At 41.2% G+C, this 11,672-nt stretch overlaps 1 pseudogene; it reads left to right on the forward strand.

The window, feature by feature from the left end:
* Positions 1-330: 330 nt before the first annotated feature.
* Positions 331-11,444, forward strand: LOC146620421 (uncharacterized; annotated as a pseudogene).
* The last annotated feature ends 228 nt before the right edge of the window (positions 11,445-11,672 follow it).

Consider the following 11,672-nt stretch of genomic DNA (forward strand, 5'->3'; position numbering starts at 1 on the left):
TAGGCCATCCACATTGCACCAGGGCTAGTGCTCCCTCTGAGGCCAACTTCACGACAGCAGGGCCTGCGCTGCTGTCTGAGGTCATCTACATTTCACAAGAGCCAGTGGTGTTGGCTGATGTGATCCACATTGGAAGGGAGACTCGGCTTCGCACCCTTCATTCACCCGTAGCTAGCCAGGCCCCTGTAACTGGTGCAGCCGAAGATAGCGTAGGCCCCGCTAGCTGTTCCCCGGCAGACCCCAAGCAGCTGGGGAAAGAGGGCGGCTGGGTGACGGTGAGGAGGAAGCATAGTCCTAAACAGAAGCCCCAGGTACACCACCAACCCGTTCATGTGTCTAACTGTTTTTCCCCACTTGGCGACACGCCCTCCGGGGGTCAAACTCTGGTAATTGGTGATTCTGTTCTCAGACATGTGAAGCTAGAGACACCGGCAACCATAGTCAATTGTCTTCCAGGGGCCAGAACAGGCGACATTGAAGGAAATGCAAAACTGCTGGCTAAGGATAAACGTAAATTCAGTAAAATCATAATTCACGTCGGCAGTAATGACACCCGGTTACGCCAATCGGAGGTCACTAAAAGCAATATTGAATCGGTGTGCAACTTTGCCAAAACAATGTCAGATTATGTAGTTTTCTCTGGTCCCCTCCCCAATCAGACCAGGAGTGACATGTTTAGCCGCATGTTCTCCTTAAATTGCTGGCTGTCTGAGTGGTGTCCCAGAAATGATGTGGAATTCATAGATAATTGGCAAACCTTCTGGAGGAAACCTGGTCTTTTTAGGAGAGACGGCATCCATCCCACTTTGGATGGAGCAGCTCTCATTTCTAGAAATATGGACAAATTTATTAAACCTCCCAAAATATGACTATCCAGAGTTGGGACCAGGAAGCAGAGTTGTAGTCTTACACGCATCTCTGCAGCTTCTCTCCTCCTGCTACCCCCCCCCCCCCCCCCCCCCCCCCCCCATCTCCTTACACAGAGTTTCTGTCTGATTTCTCAGACTTTTTATCTGATTTAGTGCTCAGCTCAGATAAAATAATTATTGTGGGTGATTTTAGAATCCATGTAGATGCTAAAAATGACAGCCTCAACATGGCATTTAATCTGTTATTAGACTCAATTGGCTTTTCATAAAAAGGAAAAGAACCCACCCACCACCACTTTAATAATCACACTCTACATCTTGTTTTAACATATGGCATATAAACTGAACATTTAACAGTGTTTCCTGAAAACCCTCTCCTGTCTGATCATTTCCTGATAACATTTACATTTAAAATAATTGATTACACAGCAGTGGAAGGTAGACTTTATCAAAGTAGATGTCTTTCTGAAAGTGCTGTAACTAAGTTTAAGAATATAATCCAACCACTGTTATCATCTTCAATGCCCTGTACCAACATAGAGCAGAGCAGCTATCTGAATACTACTCCAACAGAGGTCGATTATCTTGTTAATAATTTCACCTCCTCACTACATACAACTCTGGATACTGTAGCTCCTGTGAAAACTAAGGTCTCAAATCAGAAGTACCTGACTCCGTGGTATAATTCTCAAACACATAGCCTAAAGCAGATGACTCGTAAGCTGGAGAGGAAATGGCGTGTCACAAATTTAGAGGATCATCATTTAGCCTCGAGAAATAGTGTGTTGCTTTATAAGAAAGTCCTCCGCAAAGCCAGAACATCTTACTATTCGTCACTGATTGAAGAAAATAAGAATAACCCCCGGTTTCTCTTCAGCACTGTAGCCAGGCTGACAAAAAGTCAGAGCTCTTTTGAGCCAACCATCCCTTTAACGTTAACTAGTAATGACTTCATGAAATTCTTCAGAAATAAAATTTTTATCATTAGAGAAAAAATTACCAATAATCATCCCACAGATGTAATATTATCTACAGCTACTCTTAGTACCATTGATGTTATATTAGACTCTTTTTCTCCAATTGATCTTTCTGAGTTAACTTCAATAATTACTTCCTTCAAACCATCAACGTGTCTTTTAGACCCCATTCCTACAAAACTGCTCAAAGAAGTCCTGCCATTAATTAATTCTTCAATCTTAAATATGATCAACCTATCTCTAATAATCGGCTATGTACCACAGGCCTTCAAGCTGGCTGTAGTTAAACCTTTACTCAAAAAGCATCTCTACACCCAGCAGTCTTAGCTAATTATAGGCCAATCTCCAACGTTCCTTTCATATCAAACATCCTTGAAAGAGTAGCTGTCAAACAGCTAACAGATCATCTGCAGAGGAATGGCTTATTTGAAGAGTTTCAGTCAGGTTTCAGAGCTCATCATAGCACAGAAACAGCTTTAGTGAAGGTTACAAATGATCTTCTTATGGCCTCTGACAGTGGACTCATCTCTGTGCTTGTCCTGCTAGACCTTAGTGCAGCATTCGATACTGTCGACCATAATATCCTATTAGAGCGATTAGAACATGCTGTAGGTATTACAGGTACTGCACTGCAGTGGTTTGTATCATATCTATCTAATAGACTCCAATTTGTACATGTAAATGGAGAGTCCTCTTCACACACTGAGGTTAATTATGGAGTTCCACAGGTTCAGTGCTAGGACCAATTCTGTTTACACTATACATGCATCCCCTAGGCAGCATCATTAAAAGACATAGCATACAATTTCACTGCCATGCAGATGACACCCAGCTCTATCTGTCCATGAAGCCAGATAACACACACCAATTAGTTAAACTGCAGGAATGTCTTAAAGACATAAAGACCTGGATGGCCGCTAACTTTCTGCTTCTTAATTCAGATAAAACTGAGGTTATTGTACTCGGCCCTGAAAAGCCTAGAAATATGGTATCTAACCAGATTCTTACTCTGGATGGCATTACCTTGGCCTCCAGTAACGCTGTGAGGAACCTTGGAGTAATTTTTGACCAGGATATGTCCTTCAACGCACGTATTAAACAAATATGTAAGACTGCGTTCTTCCATTTGCGCAACATCTCTAAAGTTAGAAATATCCTGTCTCAGAGTGACGCTGAAAAACTAGTTCATGCTTTTATTACTTCCAGGCTTGACTACTGCAATTCATTATTATCAGGATGTCCAAAAAACTCGCTGAAAAGCCTTCAGCTAATCCAAAATGCTGCAGCAACAGTCCTGACAGGGACTAGAAAGAGAGAGCATATTTCTCCTGTTTTGGCTTCCCTTCAAACCCAGAATTGAATTCAAAATCCTGCTCCTCACATACAAGGTCTTGAATAATCAGGCCCCATCTTATCTTAATGACCTTGTAGTACCATATCACCCCATTAGAGCACTTAGAGCACTGATCCTGAATCCTCCCGTAGTTATGCTGCGATAGACGTAGGCTGCCGGGGATTCCCATGATGCATTGAGTTTTTCCTTTCCAGTCACCTTTCTCACTCACTATGTATTAATACAGCGGTCCCCAACCCCCGGGCCTCGGTACCGGTCCGTGAGTCGTTTGGTACCGGGCCACGAGAGTTGAAAGTTGAGGCTCAGGTGTGAAATGTATGGTTTTCAGGATTTTTATCGTTTTTTTAGCGTTATTTTGTTATCGTTTTTATCGTTAACTCGGTTTTCCTGGGTCTTTTCACGTGTGTTATGAATAAATCTTCTTTTTTACGGTACCGGTACTAGGCCGGTCCGTAAAAATATTGTCGGGCATGAACCGGTCCATGGCGCTTAGGGACCGCTGTGTTAATAGACCTCTCTGCATTGAATCATATCTGTTATTAACCTCTGGCTCTCTTCCACAGCATGTCTTTTATCCTGTCTTCCTTCTCTCACCCCAACCGGTCGCAGCAGATGGCCCCGCCCCTCCCTGAGCCTGATTCTGCTGGAGGTTTCTTCCTGTTAAAAGGGAGTTTTTCCTTCCCACTGCCACCAAAGTGCTTGCTCATAGGGGGTCATATGATTGTTGGGTTTTTCTCTGTATCTATGAAGCCCCTTGAGGCGACTTTTGTTGTGATTTGGCACTATATAAATAAAATTGAATTGAATTGAATTACGGACTAAACCTGGGACATTTGTGGCCCCAGTGCATGTGCCCTATCTGCCTTGTTGGTGTCCTTGATTTTTAAAAGTAAAATGTCTTATTATGCTATAAATAAAGCCAGAGAGTGAAATCTGTGCTGATCCTAATACAAATACCTGAAGACAAAGTGCCTTGGTTGTTTTCGATTGTTCTTTTCATCAGACATAATAACTACTCAGATCTCCTGGACTTCTTTCTTTCTTTCTTTCTTTCTTTCTTTCTTTCTTTCTTTCTTTCTTTTCATTCCTGAAGACATGCACATCTTCAGGAACAAAGCTACAACCCAGATGACATTGTCAAAAGTGTCTTTAACTGAGCTTTGAGAAAAGGTGGACTGCTGAATGAAAGTAAGATTTGCATTTGGTTTGGAAATCAAACTCCTCGACCAATACTTAATATTCCTTTTCCATATTTTCTAACACACACACACACCAACAGATATTGTGTATATATAAATGGTGAATGCTCATATCGAACATGGGCCAAGTTTCAAATAATGAGGTCAGTATATGTACAAGTAATCCCTGCTCCAAGCACAGAAGTACCACCCACCTGCTATTCAAAACTTCTGAGGAGCAGCCAATAAGACAAAGGCTGGCTCAAAGAGAGGACAGCTAAACTGGCATATTTCAAATGGAAGATAAATTGAAGGACTGCACCAAGACTCAGTATAGGATAAATAAGCATATTTTCAGCAATGAATCACACAAATTTGCTGTACTGCACAAATTAAAGTATGGAGCTGGAAATAAACATAATTAGCTCTCTTTAAGGGACTAAAACATCTCTAGATTGTATTTTGAATAGATCATGAGTGGTCCATTTTTTTTGTCATTTGCTATAATAAAATCCCCCTCATAATGTAGTGAAGAGTTGCCAAGGCCATCTATCTGCAGCCGTGGTTTTTAAGATGCGGTACTTTTTAAAATACACACAGTGGGACACTGCCATAGACTGGTGACCTGTACAGGGTGTACCTTGCTCAGTCTGTGACAGCTGCTCCAGCCCTTCATGACCCTGAATCAGATACACCATTAAAAAGGGGGTGGATGGATTGACAGGGGATCAGAGGTATGGTGGACTGTAACTAAATAATTAAATAGAAAAAAATTAACTGTAAAAATAAATCTGTTAGGGAGCCTGGGTTCGTTGACCCAAAATTTTGAGTTTTACATTATTATTGAACTTTGATTTTGCCATTATATATCATTTCTAGTCTTTTGGTTTCTTAGAGTTCTGTCTTCTGGTTTCTGTCTCTGTGTTACATAGTTGTTCTGTCTCCCCCTGTCTGCTGTATCCCCTCGTCAAGTCCGCGTTGTCTGTGTTATGTTTCCTGTTTTACTTTGAAAGTCCATGTCTCATGTTAATGTATCTGGATTTGCTTCCCTTGTCTCGCTACCCTTATTTGTCCCAGCTGTGTTTCTCTGTTGTCTCCCATTCCCTGATGGCTCTCTCTGGGTATGTAAGCCCTGAGTTTTCTTTGGTCTTTGTTGCGATCTCCCTCATCCTATGCTGTGTGTTCTGTTTGGCTGCCTGTGTAAGTTTCTTTTGGTATTCTTGCTTTTGTTATATTTGTGTTTAGCGTTAAAGCTGTTTTGAGTTCACACTTTTACCTCCAAGTGTCTGCACATTGGGTCCACAGTTCCTGCCTGCACACAGCACATGACAAAATCATTGTGTAAAAACAAAACAAAATGCTGTCTTCTTTATTGACCATTTACCGTCAAACACATTTCAACTATAAGCTTTCATCAGTGCAAACCAAAGCCACATCCCCAGATATAGAACCATGGGAGGTTTAAACACTAATTAGTGTGAATGCTTGAAAAGTTAAATCAGAAGAGCAGGCTGTCTTTACACTGTCACCACGTCCATATAATAAACTCCACAGGCATGAAAAATGAGAATTCAGTAGACATGACATATGTGAGTGAAGTTGGCCCCCCCACCTTCTTCAAATCCAACAAAAGTGGTATCAAACGTTTGTGCTGGTTTGTGCTGCAAAAATTGTCGTTTGTGCTGCTATCATTTTAAAGATATTAATCAAAATTTCTAGAGGTCATCTGAGGTCAACCAGCCCCCCCACATTAATTAAATCAAACAAAATGGGTGTCAATCAACTGTGCTACGTTTGTGCTGGTTTGTGCAGCTTATGTTTTAAAGATATTAATGAAAATGTAAAGGTCAACCAGCCCCCCCCCCCCCCCCCCCCCCCCCAACACACACACACACACACACACACATTAATGGAATCGAACAAAATTGATGTCAAACATTTGTGCTACGTTTGTGCTGGTTTGTTCTGCAAAAATTTACGTTTGTGCTGCTATCATTTTAAAGATATTCAAGAAAATTTCTAGAGGTCATCAGAGGTCAACCAGCCCCCCCACATTAATGGAATCAAACAAAACTGGTGTCAATCAACTGTGCTGTGTTTGTGCTGGTTTGTGCTGCTAAAATTGTCGTTTGTGCTGCCTCTGTTTTAAAGATATTAATGAAAATGCAAACGTCAAAAGGTCAACCAGCCCCCCCACATCACCCAAATCAAACAAAAGTTGATGTCACAGGTTTGTGCTGCAAAAAATTTTGTTTGTGGTGCTATTATTTTAAAGATATTAATAAAATTCCATCCATCCATCCATTTGCTTATCCTTTTAAGGGTCACAGGGGGTGCTGGAATCTATCCCAGCTGTCATAGGGCAAGAGGCAGGGTACATCCTGGACAGGTTGCCAGTCTGTCACATGGCCAACACACAGGGACAGACAACCATTCGCACTCACATTCACACTTATGGGCAATTCGGATTAACCAATTAACCTATCACCACAAGCTGCATGTCTTTGGAGAGAGCCCGGAGAGAACCCACGCAAACATGGCGAGAGAACCTGCAAACTCCACACAGAAAGACCCTGGCGTGATGGTGGAATTGAACTCAGGACCTTCTTGCTGTGCGGCAACAGTGCTAACCACCGTGCTGCCATAATAATACCATTTAAATAACATTTATGAAGAAATTAAAAGGGGCATGCCAGTAGGTGCGTATCAGTTTATAATTGCATAAGGTGTTTTGAGCCATTAAGCATGTGAGTGAAGTTGGCCCCCCCACCTTCTTCAAATCGAACAAAATTGATGTCAAACGTTTGTGCTGGTTTGTGCTGCAAAAATTTACGTTTGTGCTGCCTCTGTTTTAAAGATATTAATGAAAATGTAAAGGTCAAAAGGTCAACCAGCCCCCCCACATTAATGGAATCGAACAAAACTGGTGTCAATCAACTGTGCTACGTTTGTGCTGCAAAAATTTACGTTTGTGCTGCTATCATTTTAAAGAAATCCATACAAATTTCTAGAGGTCATCAGAGGTCAACCAGCCCCCCCACATTAATGGAATCAAACAAAATTGATGTCAAACATTTGTGCTGGTTTGTGCTGCAAAAATTTACGTTTGTGCTGCCTCTGTTTTAAAGATATTAATGAAAATGTAAAGGTCAAAAGGTCAACCAGCCCCCCCACATTAATGGAATCGAACAAAATTGATGTCAAACATTTGTGCTGGTTTGTGCTGCAAAAATTTACGTTTGTGCTGCCTCTGTTTTAAAGATATTAATGAAAATGTAAAGGTCAAAAGGTCAACCAGCCCCCCCACATTAATGGAATCGAACAAAATTGATGTCAAACATTTGTGCTACGTTTGTGCTGGTTTGTGCTGCAAAAATTTACGTTTGTGCCGCTATCATTTTAAAGATATTCATGAAAATTTGAAGAGGTCATCAGAGGTCAACCAGCCCCCCCACATTAATGGAATCAAACAAAACTGGTGTCAATCAACTGTGCTACGTTTGTGCTGGTTTGTGCTGCAAAAATTTACGTTTGTGCTGCCTCTTTCATTAATATCTTTAAAACAATGTAAAGGTCAAAAGGTCAACCAGCCCCCCCACATTAATGGAATCGAACAAAACTGGTGTCAATCAACTGTGCTACGTTTGTGCTGGTTTGTGCTGCCTCTGTTTTAAAGATATTAATGAAAATGTAAAGGTCAAAAGGTCAACCAGCCCCCCCACATTAATGAAATCAAACAAAACTGGTGTCAATCAACTGTGCTACGTTTGTGCTGGTTTGTGCTGCAAAAATTTACGTTTGTGCCGCTATCATTTTAAAGATATTCAAAAAAATTTGTAGAGGTCATCAGAGGTCAACCAGCCCCCCCACATTAATGGAATCAAACAAAACTGGTGTCAATCAACTGTGCTACGTTTGTGCTGGTTTGTGCTGCAAAAATTTACGTTTGTGCCGCTATCATTTTAAAGATATTCAAGAAAATTTGTAGAGGTCATCAGAGGTCAACCAGCCCCCCCACATTAATGGAATCGAACAAAACTGGTGTCAATCAACTGTGCTACGTTTGTGCTGGCTTGTGCTGCCTCTGTTTTAAAGATATTAATGAAAATGTAAAGGTCAAAAGGTCAACCAGCCCCCCCACAATAATGGAATCAAACAAAACTGGTGTCAATCAACTGTGCTACGTTTGTGCTGGTTTGTGCTGCCAAAATTGTCGTTTATGCTGCATCTGTTTTAAAGATATTAATGAAAATGTAAAGGTCAAAAGGTCAACCAGCCCCCCCACAGTAATGGAATCCAATAAAAGCCTTCAGTTTTCAGGTCCCTCTTCTGTGGAACCAGCTTCCAGTTTGGATTCAGGAGATGGACACTATCTCTACTTTCAAGATTAGGCTTCAAACTTTCCTTTTTGCTAAAGCATATAGTTAGGGCTGGACCAGGTGACCCTGAATCCTCCCTTAGTTATGCTGCAATAGACGTAGGCTGCCGGGGGATTCCCATGATGCATTGAGTTTTTCCTTTCCAGTCACCTTTCTCACTCACTATGTATTAACAGACCTCTCTGCATTGAATTATATCTGTTATTAACCTCTGGCTCTCTTCCACAGCATGTCTTTTATCCTGTCTTCCTTCTCTCACCCCAACCGGTCGCAGCAGATGGCCGCCCCTCCCTGAGCCTGGTTCTGCCGGAGGTTTCTTCCTGTTAAAAGGGAGTTTTTCCTTCCCACTGTCGCCAAAGTGCTTGCTCATAGGGGGTCATATGATTGTTGGGTTTTTCTCTGTATCTATGAAGCGCCTTGACGCGACTTATGTTGTGATTTGGCGCTATATAAATAAAATTGAATTGAATTGAATGTTTCATTAGAGTGGATGTGGCACACTTAATCAAAATGATTTGCCAGTGGGACTGTTTGAGAAAAAAGCCTCATCGGGTGAGGCATTTCTACGTGTGATCAATGGCACAACTTGTCAAGTCCCAATCCTTGGAAGAAGCAAAGGTCCTAATACGCAGCATTGCTATTGTGGCATTAAGTGAGACAGAAGGCTGTGACAGTTTTGGAAACCCCATTATGTCAGAAGTGTCCAAATCGGAAAAGAAAAAATTGCAGATGAGACTATGTCTGTTTCTGATGACAAGGAAGAAGAAGACATTAGATTGGATCCATGCACAGAAATAAACACCGACTTAAGGCAGTGGCTGGCAGATATTTGTGAGGGGAGCAGGTGCCATGCTGAAGATCATGGTGATCGAGACAATATGCACTATCTACCTGAGCTCGTCCCACACCTAATTAGATTGGGAGGATACCTACCACTCTGGACTGGAGAAATGGTTCTGCTATTTCAGAGCGAAAAACTCACTGCAACTTCAGCTAATGTTGAAGCAGAGTTCAAGAACATTAAACATGGTCTGTTCAAGCATGAAAATCTCCCTATAAGGATAGATAAATTCATTGCACGTCATCTTGGTTTTATGGAAGGGAACATGCGGATCTGTTCTGCAAAACAAATACGAAAAGAAGCCGAGGTTGCCAGACAGGATGGTACAGTGAAGCGTCAGTATCCACACAAAGCCTTTGTGGAGCAGGAAGTGGATGATAACCCCTCTCAGGAGCCCAAAATTGACACAGACATAGACATACAGGAAGGGCACGAAGTACTGCAATGCGTTTCACGTTGATATCAGGCGCCTCCTAAAAAGGGAAAAGAAAAGTTCATTTAACGCAAAGTTTTCAGGTGTCATTCTTTGGGGAGAATACATGTTTATGAAACTGCATGACATCAGACTCTACCAAATTTTGGAGACTTTTCTTTTAAGATACAACCTTTCTGTCTCTTGTGACAGAGAGTCTGTTTCTTAATCATTTGACAAAAACCCTACACAGTATTTTAAAATAGTGTTCTCCAGATCAGAGCTGTAATCTATATAGAACATGGGGTTCAAAGCAAGGAAAACTTGTGTGTTTATCAGTGAAACCTTTAATTTGTGTTAATTTTATCATTATCAATACATGAAATCTTCACCTTAAGGGACTTAATGAATGGTTTCTTCTAAAAATTAGAAATGATTGAGTCATTTCACATCATATGAAAATATTAATTTTTAATACAAATTTGGCCCTACAAAAATGGAAACTCAGTAACAAAGATAATGGAGATTCTCTAAACACGAGCGAATATCACAGTAAAATTGTTGATTGTGATTTACACATTGGATGTATCCTCAGTGATTTGGTACAATTATACAACATTTCATAAGAACTGAACAACTGATGAAACTAATTATAGGCCAATCTCCAACCTTCCTTTCATATCAAAAATCCTTGAAAGAGTAGTTGTCAAACAGCTAACAGATCATCTGCAGAGGAATGGTTTATTTGAAGAGTTTCAGTCAGGTTTCAGAGCTCATCACGGCACAGAAACAGCTTTAGTGAAGGTTACAAACAGTAACGCTGTGAGGAACCTTGGAGTCATTTTTGACCAGGACATGTCCTTCAATGCACATATTAAACAAATATGTAAGACTGCGTTCTTCCATTTGCGCAATATCTCTAAAATTAGAAATATCCTGTCTCAGAGTGACGCTAAAAAACTAGTTCATGCTTTTATTACTTCCAGGCTGGACTACTGTAATTCATTATTATCAGGATGTCCAAAAAACTCCCTGAAAAGCCTTCAGCTAATCCAAAATGCTGCAGCAAGAGTACTGACAGGGACTAGAAAGAGAGAGCAGATTTCTCCTGTTTTGGCTTCCCTTCATTGGCTTCCTGTTAAATCCAGAATTGAATTCAAAATCCTGCTCCTCACATACAAGGTCTTAAATAATCAGGCCCCATCTTATCTTAATGACCTTGTAGTACCATATCACCCTATTAGAGCACTTCGCTCTCACTCTGCAGGCCTACTTGTTGTTCCTAGAGTATTTAAAAGTAGAATGGGAGGGAGAGCCTTCAGTTTTCAGGCCCCTCTTCTGTGGAACCAGCTTCCAGTTTGGATTCAGGAGACAGACACTATCTCTACTTTCAAGATTAGGCTTCAAACTTTCCTTTTTGCTAAATATAGTTAGGGCTGGACCAGGTGACCCTGAATCCTCCCTTAGTTATGCTGCAATAGACATAGGCTGCCGGGGGATTCCCATGATGCATTGAGTTTTTCCTTTCCAGTCACCTTTCTCGCTCACTATGTATTAACAGACCTCTCTGCATTGAATCATATCTGTTGTTAACCTCTGTCTCTCTTCCACAGCATGTCTTTTATCCTGTCTTCCTTCTCTCACCCCAACCGGTCGCAGCAG

This window comes from Diplotaxodon limnothrissa, linkage group LG13, assembly GCF_057381915.1.
Source record: "Diplotaxodon limnothrissa isolate DT_005_m linkage group LG13, D_limnothrissa_male_GT1.1, whole genome shotgun sequence".
In the NCBI taxonomy this organism is placed as follows: Eukaryota; Metazoa; Chordata; class Actinopteri; order Cichliformes; family Cichlidae; genus Diplotaxodon; species Diplotaxodon limnothrissa.